This window comes from Perca flavescens, chromosome 17 (assembly GCF_004354835.1).
Source record: "Perca flavescens isolate YP-PL-M2 chromosome 17, PFLA_1.0, whole genome shotgun sequence".
In the NCBI taxonomy this organism is placed as follows: Eukaryota; Metazoa; Chordata; class Actinopteri; order Perciformes; family Percidae; genus Perca; species Perca flavescens.
In genome coordinates, this window is record NC_041347.1 from 15,613,243 (window position 1) to 15,627,707 (window position 14,465).

The window sequence follows — 14,465 nt, forward strand, 5'->3', positions numbered from 1 at the left end:
ACACACTCAACCGCTAAGATAAAGCACGTACGTACGCTTCTTACTGCCGCTGCGTCTGGCACCACCAATACTTTCTTCCCTGCCCTCCTTCTTCCTTTTTTTTCTCATGTAGCCTATGCCTCCCCTTAATTCGAGTCAAAAGGGTTTCCCCCCTGAACTGGACCCTCTCAGTTGTGCTCAGACAACGCCGCTGCTGCAGCGTTCTCCAAAACAGGAATATTTCATGGACTTTTTTTTTTGGAATGGGGAGTGCATGAGAATGACATGAGCATAAATACAACCTGCGCACTCTTATCAGCGGGACCGGGAAGCTCGCTGGTGTGTTTGGTAATTTTTCTCTCCTCTCCTGATGGGTGACAGCCGCTGTTGTTTTTATTTCTTCACTGCTTGATGGTGTAGAAGCACGCTGCACGTCTTCCTGTTCGCCGATTTAACGCTGCTGGAAGAACTAATGCTTAAGGGGCAACTTATGCCCTCTTTGGAAAGTTGTTCCAGGTAGTCTTGCACCTTACAGGTGCAGCTAAAACCTGCAGTTTTTCCCTCCACCTTCTAGACGTGTGCCCTCAGGGGAATGCTCATGTGTGTAGCATATTCAAGGTAAGAATACAAATGTGTTCATGACCTTCTTAATAAATAAAGGCATCTTCAGCTTCAATGTTTTTTCTCCTTCTTCCAAAAGCTCTGACACTGAGATTCAACAATCAACATAGTAAATTAAATCTTATAAGCTCCAGGCTTCAGCAGTTGGTCACTGACAATGCGGCATCAATGGCTCTGCAATAGCCTCCATTGTCTAAGTACATGGGGAGAATGGGACTATAATGGACATGAGGACGAGGAGTCATCTGAATCGCCTGCTGATCACACCGCCCACCCATTGAAGATGGAGGGAGGGTTTTATTGGGTGTTGTTTTATCAGGTGCAAATAAAGCATCAGCTTTATAATTACAGGCCTACAATCTTCATCTGCATTAAAATAAAAAAAGAGTGTGCCTTCACACATGTAGGTGCTCAGTTAATTTGCATATTTAGAATTATTTGCATATTCAAAAGGGAGACATTAGATTGAGCAGTGCAGGTAGAAGCAATAGTTTTTTCCACTTTCATTTCCTTTTTTTTCCTTTTTTTGAGGGTTGGGTCAGCTGCTCTAATCATTTTGCTGTGCACAGTTAACTCTCATTAGCCTGGCCGTCTCTTTCAGGCCTTGACTGAATGTGTTCCATCTGAGCAGATGCTGCATGAAGAGCCTATTTGTTTATTTATTTCCAGGAAGTTTCAGTGTGAAGTGTTTGCAAGCCAGCCTTTCCAAAGAATGCTCCAGAACTGAGTATCAGCCACAGCAGTGTATGAGAATCTGAAAGAACTTGTTTATTTCCCCAACATCCTGTCCCAAGCAGTGTTTACAACATTGTTAATCTGTTGCCAAACTTATAAAGGAGATTGAAGTCATTCAGCACAGTTGGTTGCCATGGCCTGTGACTGCAGTAGCTTTCTAAATCCAGTCTTCCCCAGGTAGCCAGCGAAACATCAGGGGTGACCTCGAGCCAGCCACTCTTTCCACGGCCTTAATGAAGACTTTGGCGTTTAGGGAGCTTTTGGCTCAGTAAGCTAAGAGGTGGAAGAAATTCATGCAAAGTCTTATTGAACAATGAAAACACAATAAGTATCTCTCCACTGACTCATGGGGAGGCCAATTGCCAAGCTTTAGAAAAGCTGCCATCACTCTCTGCTGCAAGGACGTTTCCAGAGTCCAAATGACACCCTGCACGTTTGGTCATTTGGCAACTAGGAGAAAAGAAGACATCCATGAGGAAATGTAGTTCCATTTAGTCAGATTTTAATTAGTAATAATGACATGAGGTCCGCTCAACAGTGGAATGGTGCGCATCATTGTGCAATTACAATGACAATGTGATATATCATATAAAAGATTGATTCCTTGCAATGGTTTGAAAATTGAAAATTATATAAACATATACATTCATAATTTTCTGAAATATCTTGTCATTGCATTCGGTTAGAGCTTACTAGTTCACACAGCAGATCAGTTATCCCTTGCTCGAATCTCTAAAAAATTTGTGATATTTCACATCCAATAGCAGTTGTAGAATCTGTCACATTATTCTGTCAAGTCAAGAGTCTGTTTGAGCACATGGACTTTGAATTATTCATGACCTCGCATAAAGAATAGCCCTATTATCACCTGCTCCTGTTGGTGTGACTGTGAGCCTGCGCTCACACGTGTGTGTGTGTGTGTGTGTGTGTGTGTGTGTGTGTGTGTGTGTGTGTGTGTGTGTGTGTGTGTGTGTGTGTGTGTGTGTGTGTGTGTGTGCGCTGAATTGTACGTCTGTTTGATATAATGGCAGTTTTACAGCATTCAAGTCCATTACAAAATCTCATGTGATAAACATCAGTCTATTGATCGTGTAATAAACATCAGTCTGTTGATGTAAACCAACCATTATGAATCACTACAGCATAACTGTTTTAAGAATATATGAACTCTATCGGTCTCATAGAAAAAATATGGGTTTTCTTTGTACCTACCACTGGATACAGGCACACACAAACACAGGATACATTCTCCAGACACCTGTGAAATGTATTCAGACTTTCAGATCAACTCAGTCACCGCAAGGTAGTCCATATGTTACATTTGTCTGAGCACAGTGATAGTGCGCTTTTCTCCCTGTAGGAATCTCAGCTGGATGACTTTTTGGTAAACCCCAAATGAGCACGTCTGAAAGAAGATTTTCTTGAAGTGCTGAATTCTGTTGTGTATCTTCCTGTGCTGTTGTGGAATAAGTTATTACATCATGTATCATTACAGGAGTTATATATTTCTTTAATGGTCAGATCTGGGAGTTTGTTCTTGTCTCTTTACAACTGCACTGCTACTTTTTCTCCAGCAAAATTGCCATTCGCAAGCTGTACATGTGCCTTTCCCCGCAACAGTATATAGTGTTTTCTGTCTGTAATAATGTTTTTATTTATACTGCTCCCTGTCTCCCTTGAAAAACAGAAACTTAATCTCAAGGCGGCTCTCTTTGTTAAATAAAGGTTAAAAAACTGTAAAAAAAGTATCATAGTAGATAGTTAGGTGCCTTTCAAGGTACCCAAGGATGTTTTTTGGTTTTGAGTAAAGTATTTTGACAAATATTGGATGGATTGTTGTGAAATTTGGAGCACATATCAATGGTCCTTAGTGAGTGAATCCTAGTAAGAAAAGCAATCCAGACTTTTCACGTAGCACCGTCATCAGGTCAAGGTTTAGATTTTTCGATACTTTGGACCAAATACTTTCAATTCTAATGACATTCCCACCAGCCTCATCTGTACCTTGTGTTTATGGGCAATTAGCAAATGTAGCCTAAATGCGCTACCAGGCTAAACTAAGATGAACCTGTTAAACATTATACCTGCTAAACATCAGCATGCTAACATTATCATTGTGTGCATGTCAACTTGCCTATTTTAGCATTTAGCTCAAAGCACTACTGTGCCTCGGTACGGCCTCACAGAGCAGCTGGCAGACTATTTCCTGTCAACCTGTAAAGTGTCTTTTTGTCCTACAGTTTCACAACAAACAAACAATAATCTCACAGCAGGAACTCTCAGATCTCACTATTTAGAGCAACATGATTGAATACGGAAGCAGTAACCTACCCTGAGACATGAATAGAAGAGCACAATCCCTTTCACAGAAATGGCAATGCCAAAGAAACTTGTGAAAATGTATGTATGTAGGATATCCACAAACACACTGAGTTTGGCTCTTTTCACACGCTCACAAACTATTTCTATTACTTACTTACTGACTATTTTATGGATTCACGCTTAAAATAATGTTCTTCATCATGCATCATGTCTACTGGATGTCATTATCAGTATACAGTATACAGGCTTGCGTCCTATGGTTCGATGCAATCATTACACTAATGATGTACCACTCTATTAACAAATTAAAGTGTGGGCACTTTCGTTGCATCCCTTCAAGGGCTGTTTTCCCATTTTTCTTCATATTTAATTAAAAACTGTTACAGAAATTGCAGAGTGTCGTAGTCATGATGAGGTTAAGTGCTAAGGGCAGTTCTTGCGCTTCTTCTTGTATGGCAATCATAAACACTTCAAGTGAGTGCAAAGGGAAATGTGTGTTAACTGTATAAGCAGGCGTTTGAGATAATCAATGTCTGTCAAAAAGATGTATAATTGAGGCTCTTTGACGACATATTGCACATGCAATCAATGTATCAAAATGACTTCCCATGTGTGGGATATGAGCCTTTTGACTCCTGAGCTTACATGAGCCATTGCTAGTCAATACCAATGCATTATTAACCACATTACTTTTGCTAGCAACTCAATTTGACTTTGAATATAATGAAAGCAACTAATGTTCAGTCAAATACAATGCTGAGGGAAGATAATAATGCTTTTGTTCATTTGATTTTTACTTACCAACATCAGTGACACTCATACCACTTCACATATTTGCATTTATTGTCATATTGAGTAAGTCATTCTCTCCCCGAGCCCCTCAGGAAAACACAGTACCATTTAAAAAAAAAAAAAAAAAAAAAAAATGAAATTCATCATTGTGATCCTTTTAAACATGCACATCTGGATATTCATGTCATTTGTTATTAATCGATAAATCAAGGTTTCAAAAGGTCCACTTTTATCAAAATATATGGAACATGTAATGGCAGTTGAAACATTAAAATTTAAATAAACTTCATTATTTCATAAGTGGAAATGTTTTTCAAATGTTTTTCACAGACTATACTACTTCATTTGCTGAGACATGCTCTTCCAACTTAAAACCCACTTTAAATTTAAACTTAGAGTAACCTTGCTTGATTAATGAGGTGAAATGTATGGTGTACTGACATACTGCACTCTGATAGCCTCCGCAGTAAGAGCCGAGTCTTTAAACTTCTCTGCTCAGTGACATTAGGCCAAGGTCTGTCTCATATATGGTGTTCCCAGTCTGAATGTAACTGTGTTTCTGACACTGCATCGTCTATGCAGTAATCAGAGAAATCTAAAAGTCAGTTTGTCAACAGTGTAAAAATGCTTTATAGGGGTGATATGATCTCATCTTTTAACAGCAGTGACTGCTGCTTTTAACCCTTGCTGCTGCAGGCAGAAGAGCTAAAAGCATTGATGAACCTTGAACTTGACTAAAATAGTTGACATTGATGACACAGATGAATCTATTTAGGAAATGAAAATCAAAGTGATAGAGCTGCTGTACAGGGGTAAATAAACCCAGTGCTTATCGGAGTTATGTTTTATTTGAGGGTGGCTACTCTGTTTGGATGGCTGAGGTTTTAGGACTAGCTCTAACTGTGTGTTTTGTGATTAATAGTTGACAGTCCCAAACATTGTGTTTATTGATAACAGTCTACCAACAATAGCGCGTGTAGAGTAAAGATGATGAGGCTTAAAATGAGCCTGGTTGCTCTAACAGTGTGGGTGCTGTCTTTAATTAATGATTCTAGTGTAACTTTAAGTATACAGTTGAGCAAGCAGTCACCCACACACAAAGTGTTCATTTTATTTGAATAAGCAAATCATCTAAAGCTAAGATGTAGTGCTCACAAATACAGGGAAAACTGATGTTGTCTTGCTTCAGCGGTTTGACATATTTCTGGAAGAAGCAGGATGTTCGGATGGAAATAATCACAAATCCCGGTTCTTCCAAAAATAAATACACTCCAGCCAGCAGGACACAAACATGATACAGGTGCAAACCAAGCCATGCACCAACTACATTGTTACTTTTAAAATTGCAATTTGGCAGGTTTTATCTGATGGGAAGGCTGGAGGAAAAAGGAGGGGTTGAGAAATTTGTAATGCGGTCACCGGCTGTCATTTTTATGGTCACTGTCACTATTGGGATTTAATGGGATTTGGGCTGTTTTAATCATATTTTTGTCATCAATTGTTGAAACATTGTACATCATAATAAGAATGATTGTGAACAAAGTTAAAACGATTTTTTCCCATTTTAGCTCTTTATTGGGACTTTTAAAGAGCAATCTTTGTGTCATCAGTGGCTCTGATCTCTAGCAGTCACAAAAAAGGCAATCAAACATCAACAGTATTGTAAAATCGCCATGATGACAAGTGTGCTTTCTATCAGTATCTTTCATTCCTTTCCTTGCCAGGTCTTTTTGATGTTAAATATACCAATCTGCTGTCTACTCAAAGGAATTTTCTTTTTAAATTTCTCCTTTTAGAGGAATGATGCTGACATCCACCAAACCGGACCAAATCTCCCAGCCACAGAGTTACTTGTTTACCATATTGCTCGGTATAAATATTAATAAATTCACTTTCATTTTTAAAACATGTGTAAGAAACCGGGCATAATTCGGATGATCCTTGGGAAGATAAATATATGAGTAGAAATCAAATGCGAGAAAACCTGTTAGTAAGTTTTGCAGATGCTTGCCGGGCAGCCTTATTGGGAGAAGATACCACTGAGCTTCAATAGGCACAATTTCTTTAACTGGAATTTATCATTCAGGAAAAAAATATGTCAGGCCTGTCATGGATGTGTGACCGCATACAGCTCTGCTTTACATTTACATTCTGCTCACATATTTGCCTTTTCCATGCCTGGGTTTAGAACTGAATTTTAAATCAAGGTATTTTCCCTCAGCATTGTTCCAGTTTTTTTTCAGTTTTTTTTTACAGAGACAATGCTGCACTGCATGAATCCTCAGGGCCTTTATCATTTCCTTTGAATGTGGTTCCAACCACCAGGCCTTAGACTCTTGCAATCCCCCCCTCTCTGGCTGTGTAAATATTTCATGAGTCTTTGCCCCTACACTGTGGATTGACAACAGTGGCGGATCTAGAAAATTTTACATGGGGGGGGCAAAGGGGTAGCGAGAGATCTTGGTAGGGTGGCAGGGGAAGACGGTACATGGAAACCCCCATACGTAAACTGCTATGCCCTACTACGCCCCGCAACGCCCTGCTACGCCCTAAACTGCTACAACTATTATTTTTAGTCATAGTTCCATTATCTTTTTTGTTACTATAATTACCATTATTATGAATCATAATTCTCTATATCTGTATATCTGTATCCATCTGTATCTAACCGGCAGCGGCCACCAAGACCCTGGATCTGTCTGATGTTTCTGCCCAAAAGGAAGTTTTTCCTCGCCACTGCTCTTTGGAGAATTGTTGGGTCTTTGTAACTTAAAGAGTGTGGTCTAGACCTACTCTATCTGTAAAGTGTCTTGAGAAGAGTGAACTGTTGTTGTATATGTATATATGTAATATTTACATATCTAACCCTATAACATATACAACAGAATGGAAATAGCCCAAAAAAAAAAAAAAAAAAAGGTCATGTCACGACATGTTAGGTTACTGTACTGCAATTTATATGTAAGGAGAATATAAACCAACCATATGGTCCAGGGGTAACTGCAGCCTCCTCTTCCTCTCTGTCATCTTCATCTGCCTCCTCCTGATCACTCTGCCTCTGTCCCTCTCTCTGAACCTGCAGCCTCCTCTTCATCCCTCACTGTCAATTCTTCCTTTCCCTCTTCTCTTTCACTCATTTCTGCAACCCCTTCTGTGGTCTTCTCCTGCTCTGACCTGCCTGGTCTCTCCAGTTTCCTGTCTTCTCCTTCTTCATTTCCCTCCTTCTCTTCCTCCTGTGCACATCTCAGGATTTTCTTGGCTGGCAATATCCCCACTTTTAGGCTTCAGCTAATATCTCCAGCTACTCTGACCTGCAAAAGTCAAGATGTGAAAAGCTCTTGTTATTCTTCTATTACATTACACTGTATGGCCCTGTAGCTAATATAAGTAGCCTAAAAAACATAACATCAGACGAGATTTATTACATGCACACATCAGTTATGTTTAGACTAGCCTTCTTAACCCCGTTGTATTTGTTGTTTTCCCAGTTTGACAGTAAAGGATGTTGCCTGGTTTAATTTGTGCAGCCGTATTGCCGTGATATGTGAGAGGAAGTGGATTTTATAATACTCCTTAACTAATCATATACAAATGATCGGTCTCAGCAAGCACTGTGTAGTGTGTTGTAACGTAACGCCACCGAAACGGCGACCCTCTGTAAACGTTATGAATTCAAACATGCCAGTTTGTAATATTTTGTATTATGCTCTTCTTGTCTTTACTGAAATCAAACTAATCAAACAGCAGAATGCGCTTACAAACCAGGAGGGAGCGATTTGACTTTTGGCTAACGTAATGGACGCGCTGTTGTTGATGCTGACTCGCCTTTAGCAGACATGACATTTATTACAAATGTAACTTTAGATGAAACGTGTGTTTTAACTTCACCTGGGAAAACTGACTTCACTTTCCGAGACTCGGCTCGGTCGCTCCAGTCTTTGCCGGGATGCAGGGCCACCACACCGCAGCAGACTCGCTGTGTGTGTGTGTGTGCAAGCCAGAATGTGCGAACGCCGCTCTGCACGTTTGATGCAGGGACGTAGCTAAGTATTTGAGGTGCAGGGGGCTAAGATTACATCTACAATTATTATTTATTATGAATTAATATAAATTAATTGTTTGTTTCAATGTTTTAAGAAGCCTGTGCACATAGTGGCAGTTTGTTTTTACAAGCAAAGTTTTTTGAACACCAAAGTTAGGGGGGGAGCTGGGGGGGCAAGGCCCTACAGTGGGGGGTCACCTGCCCCCCTGTAGATCCGCCCCTGATTGACAAGCATTCCTGACTTGAAAACTTCATCTTTAACAGCAGGTTGGATGACTTAAACCTACAGAATTCATGCTTTATTTTACAAATGTTTTTTGTTTTGTTGCAGTCACAGCACATGCCAATTAATGTGGAACATCCCAAGACTCCCCTTGTTATAGGTGTTACAATTCCGACAAGTAAATTAAGAAAACTTCATTATAATTTCACAGGGTCTTAAGGTAGAAAATATGGATGACTGATAGCGTGTTATTGTGATTCATTCAGTACAAAAAGGCAGAGAAATCATGCTGACAAAGGGCTCTGGAAATAGCCACGCAGCAGTCACGATAGAGAGCTGCGTCCTTGTTAATCAAGGAGATCATAGGTCACCTTGGCAATTATAAATTCTGAATGCACACAATAACAAACTATCTTTCCGACAAATCACCTGCCACTTTTTCATTTTCCTGTCGATGAGGAAGTGGAGGGGCGGGATAGAAAAAGACTGACAATTTGAAGATGCATGGAAAATAACTGCTTAGTCATTAATAATAGAGTCAGATATGAGTTAACCCCTTAATTTTGTCATTGCCGTTAGTGTGCTCAATTGTCTTCTATAGGCTATAGTGTCACCAATCAATCATGAGCTACTAATCAATCTCTGTCACCTTCACTTTTAACCCCTAAAATCTGCTCCACTGCTGTAAAATTATCTCTGTATTATTAATCTCAAGCATAATGCAACCTGATCACAGTCCTTTCGTCACATGCATCTCTTCACTGATGTTGTGTATGTAGAAATCAGATTCTGCTGAGTCTTTTACAGCTCAAACATTCATGCAACTGCTGACTGCCTTGTGCTCCACAGTTATACTGACATTCCCTTAAGCTGTGCCGAATGCGTTGCATTTTATCATAAGCACTGCTTCCTCATTCATCCTGTACAGACCATATTTTCTTTGTACTATTCTATGTGAAGCTTAGTTCTTCCTATAAAAAGCCTCACATACAATATTTGCTCTATCTATTGTAGCTTTTGTAGCTCCGTGGACAACTCTGAGATACAGCTAATTAAAATTTCTGTGATAAAATAATTAGCCTCCCCGTCAGACAATGGAGAATGAAATTCTTTCATAATCACTCAAGTGAACTGATAAGAAACTTTTCAAGCATCGAACAATTTCTTGTCGACAGGACAACCACAACTCATTTAGTAATTTTCACTGGCAGATACGCTTTTATTCATTATTTAAACAGTACAAGGTTCTTTACCTGGATAAATGCCCACATCCCAGTTAGTGGATATGCACTAGTTGATCAAAACATGGTGTAAGACTTCTAAGTCTTAAAAATACAGGTAAACATTCCAAAAAAGAAGAACATTGCAAGTTACATTAGGGTGAATTAAGTGCGTTTCCATCAACTGGTTTGTAGCGAATAAACAAGGCTGTGGTGTAGTTTGGCCAGAAGTTGGTGCTATAGGTTTTGCATGGCTGTAATCCGCCATTAAATAGTAGCGACAACAGAGTAGAGAGTAGAAGAAATAAAGGTTGAGAACCAGAAAAAAAAACAAGTTGCCTTGGCCATCTAACTCATGTTCGATAGACAAATGGAGATATGTCTTTAGGAATTTGTTTTAATTTGGCAAGTTTTAATTGTTCTTTCATGTCAGCTAGTTTCACGCAGGCAAACACAAATTAATATAATATCAGGTAAGACAATGCATGTTTGGTACGTTTGAACTTATTCGGCAAAGGCATTTCCTTATCCCATATCCCTCAACTCTTTTTCGACAAAGGCAAAAACCACCTCAAGCAAGGGTGACAATGTTTTGCGCAATTGTGGAAGTTTTATTGATTTTTTTTGTTTCCATACAGTATTTCTAATACAAACTTCATAATAATCTAAATACATAAATGAAAGCGTGGCTAATGATAACGATAACGATGGCAGTTTTACCACAGAATTTCTTTTAATCAATGGTCCATTGATTAATTAGAGAGAGGGGTAAAAAAAGTAGGCTTACTATTTCTAATCGGCAACTTTTGAAATGACAACTGTCATAAGCAGATCTTATCAGCTGTAGCTAGCTAGCTAGCTATTTAAGGTAATGATAGTTCCATGAGTTGATTGACTTCTTAGTGTTTCCCTCTGACTCATATTAAAACCAGAACCCTGTCAAAGGAGTCTAAAATATGCCCTTGATGACTACCCATGTTATATGATATATGATATCATGCTAAAAGACTGAGGCTCAAGCAAGCTGCATGTCCGAAGCAAAAAGTCAGCATCGTCACTAGTTGATAATCCATGTAAAAAAAAACATGTGGGCCTACAGAAGCAGCATCGTTGAGCAGGCTGTTAATTTGTAATTATTGTCGTCCCATTTAGGGGTACAAAAAAAAGCTTGAATGTGTCCACCTTTTCCTTTAACATCTCTTTGACACATTTTATTTTTTATTTTTCCCAATTTGATTTTGAGAAATTCATTGTGCAAGGTCAGTATTGGCTGCTGCTCTTTGCACATAACATGAGTATCCAATCAGCAAATTGGCCAATGCTCTTTCTACTCTCGCAGCACGTTTGGGGACAACTGCTTGTCTTAGGCAGTTTGCATTCCCAGAGCACAGTAGATGACAATTACAGCCGCAGAATGCTTAATTGCTAGATTCATAGAACAAGTAGTAAGTGAAAAGCAAACATCTTTCAATTGAACCCCTTTAGTGTCTTTGGATGTGTTATGAAATATGTATTCAGTATGGTTTTACTGAGCAGAATGAGGACACCTCAATCAATACTGAGTGTTCCACTTACATTTTGATTGGGGGCATACATTTTGATTTATTAATGTGTGTAAAATGTATTTTTATTCTCTTTCATTTTTTTTACCATGACCTTGAGTAGGCCTATATTGTTGGTGATTTGAATTCTGCTGTGGCTCTGCTGAATAATAAAGATTAATGCTCAGAGATTAGGCTCTTGCCATGGTGAGTGAGACACATTAGAGAATATGAAATGGAGACAGACTGTGCATTGGCGATAATTGATCTGATGCTTTTATGTTAAGAAGTAGACAAGCAACAAACAATGCCCTGTTACAAAATGAGGTAAATGAGCAAATTGTAGACAAGATGTTTCCTTCATTTGACTTGAGATTGCAATTGTAGAGTACACAGTTGGAATAAATTGCCCATTCACAGTTTCACTTCTGACTAATGTGGCCTGTCTGAAATTATACATTGAGGAATTTGTTTGCAAGTGCATTGAACAATATATCTTCTCACACTACATTGTTTAATACTGCCACAGCATGCTGCTTAAAATACAGCTCACGTATTCGTAAACATGTTTTTAAAAAAGCATCCCATTCTTTACACCAGGGGACTGTTTCATAATTGTCATCCTATACTGCATTACACAATGAGTGCTTTGGAGTCAACCTTCTCTGAGGACCAATTGCCTGGATCAACCTGTCTGCTGTAATGAGACTGGCTGAAAACTGCCCACACCACTAGTTTCCTTCAGCTCAGCTGTCCCTTGTGATATCCATCTCCTGAGTCTGGTCTGGCTTGTCAATTTGGACTGGAGGGAGACACTGCCTTGCTGATCACATCTGCCCAGAGAGCTGCTTTCAACAGCATGAATGGTCATGGTAAACTGTGCCTCTGTCATCACAACCAGACAGTCCATTTAAAATTGCACAACACAACTTCTCAGCGAATGTTCCTACACCAGCATTTCAATTCTATTATAACTAGTTGAATGTATCAGCATGGATGGCTGAGTTTTCACATATTTAGTGCTCAGAAAATGATTAGTCTTTTCTAAAAAAAAGAAAAAGAGTGCAAGAAAAGTCTTTTCTAATGTGGATTGTAATAATGGAATCCTCTGTATTTTTTCAAACCTGCGCCTGTTATTATATTATTGTTTGTTCACTTCTTTACTAAACCAGTAATAATATGTGGCACAATTCAAGTCTGTCTATCCCATCAGTTGAGTAACAAGGCAACAGCTGAGATGCTGGATGCCAAAAAGTGAAATGCAAAAGTAGTTTCCGTAAAACATTTTATACAACAGTTTATATAAAGTTGGAGGGTGAAATCTAGGCTTGTGAACAGATGAAAGCCAGCCAATACTTCAATTTGCAAAACTGTCCATGTCTGCCCCATTAACACACAATAAGAGTCAGTATCCATGGTGACGGTCAGGGGGAGAGAGAGAGATTCCCTAGTTGAGCATTGCTATGGAATTTAGCTCATTAATGTGTGGAGGCTACAGGAAAAATCCCAGTGAATCCACAAAGTCACCTCCTGGTTGATGGAGCAGATCATTGTTTGTGTGGGGCCTGACCTTTTCAAAACAATGCTCCTTGCTCATAAGTATGCATTTATTGCTTTGTACACGATCTTAAGAATAACAAATAAAGTTGGGGGTGGATTATGACTTAATGATTTTCTTTGATCAACTCGAGGCATTCGCAATAAATGAAAAGTGTTGTTTTAAGATAAAATTGGCTGACCATTGAAAGAAGTGATTGGATGCCTTGTAAAGAGGTTACAACACTGCAGCGGACAATGCCCATCCAACATTCTCAACTGAGCTGTTTCTGAAAAAGCAATCAGGGTACCTCCCAGTGCGGAGGGGAGGCCACCTGTGGGATCCTACAGATGTGCACTGGAGGGGAGCTACCCCGCCCACCCCAGTGAGTTGTGGGATATATTAATGGGGTAATCTCTGGTGTACATCTCCGAGGGAGCTGGTGAGGAACACCACTAAGAAGCCCTATTCTATCCTCTTGGGGCCTGTGCAGGTGTGCTAATACGATATTGGAGCTGTCTGAAGCACTTATACTGCACAGCGATGACTAGCGAGATGAATTAGATGTGTCCCCCCTTTCTCTTAAATGACAAGCCCTTCTCTCCATTTCTCAGCGCTGCAATCATGCAGACAACTGGCCGCGGCTTTACTCCAGCCAGGTCCCCAGCATGAGGATGACCCATCAGTCTGTCGTGTGTTGCATGAGCCAATCTGCCGGAATGATAAATGATAACCAGGAGCTCAGTGCTGCTGGCCCTGTCAGAGGAGATTTCGGATGGGAGGGATGATGGGGTTGCCACACCGAAGCGGCGTGTGGGCTCACAGCAGGTACATAGCAGAGGATCCTGTGCCACCAATTAATGTTTGTCTTAGTTCACCCCATATAACCAAAGCAAACTACACCATGCGGGCAAAGCACTGTCGAGCAAATGTAAATGTGCAATACTCCTGGGAGCACAAGAAAGGCTGCAAGGTATTAGGTGAATATGAAACAACCAACAACAACAATTAGTCTGGTGCTCCTTTATATAGAGACTTTTTGCTCTTTTATATAGAGACTTGTGGATTCCTGTGATGAATAAGAGATGACCCTAAAAATGAGTCAAATATTTATCCAGATGAGTTCCCTTAAAACAACAATATCACCTTGATGAGAGGGTTAATTAGAGCATCATAGTGTCCTAAAATCTCACAAAGGAGACATTTCTTTCATCTTCCTTTCAGTCGAGCTGTACACATTCCTCCCGCCCTCTGCCATGTGTGCATCACGACAGCAGGTCTGTGTAAATAGCTACCTCTGGAAATCACTTTAACAGCAGAGGGTGCCAAAGCTTTTCAGTTTTACATTTCCAGGCACACTGAATCTCATTGCCTTTAAACCTGCCTATTTAGGCACAAGATTATGTTTCCATTTCACGATTTAAAGAAATACAATTTGCTCAGTCGAGCCAAT

General features: G+C 39.8%; 2 long non-coding RNA genes across 2 annotated transcripts in view; one reads left to right on the forward strand and one right to left on the reverse strand.

Moving 5' to 3' along the window:
- LOC114572317 (uncharacterized) overlaps positions 1 to 13,693 on the forward strand; it is a 77,271-nt gene extending 63,578 nt beyond the window's left edge. Inside the window, exon 3 of the long non-coding RNA XR_003694753.1 lies at positions 13,627 to 13,693. This is a non-coding gene — a long non-coding RNA (uncharacterized LOC114572317). The remainder of the gene's footprint in view (positions 1 to 13,626) is intronic.
- LOC114572318 (uncharacterized) lies at positions 1,325 to 7,468 on the reverse strand. The gene is made up of 3 exons (XR_003694754.1): positions 7,432 to 7,468; positions 2,548 to 2,593; positions 1,325 to 1,785 (listed from the first exon to the last, which is right to left on the reverse strand). It is a non-coding gene; the product is annotated as an uncharacterized LOC114572318 (long non-coding RNA).
- Positions 13,694 to 14,465: the final 772 nt, after the last annotated feature.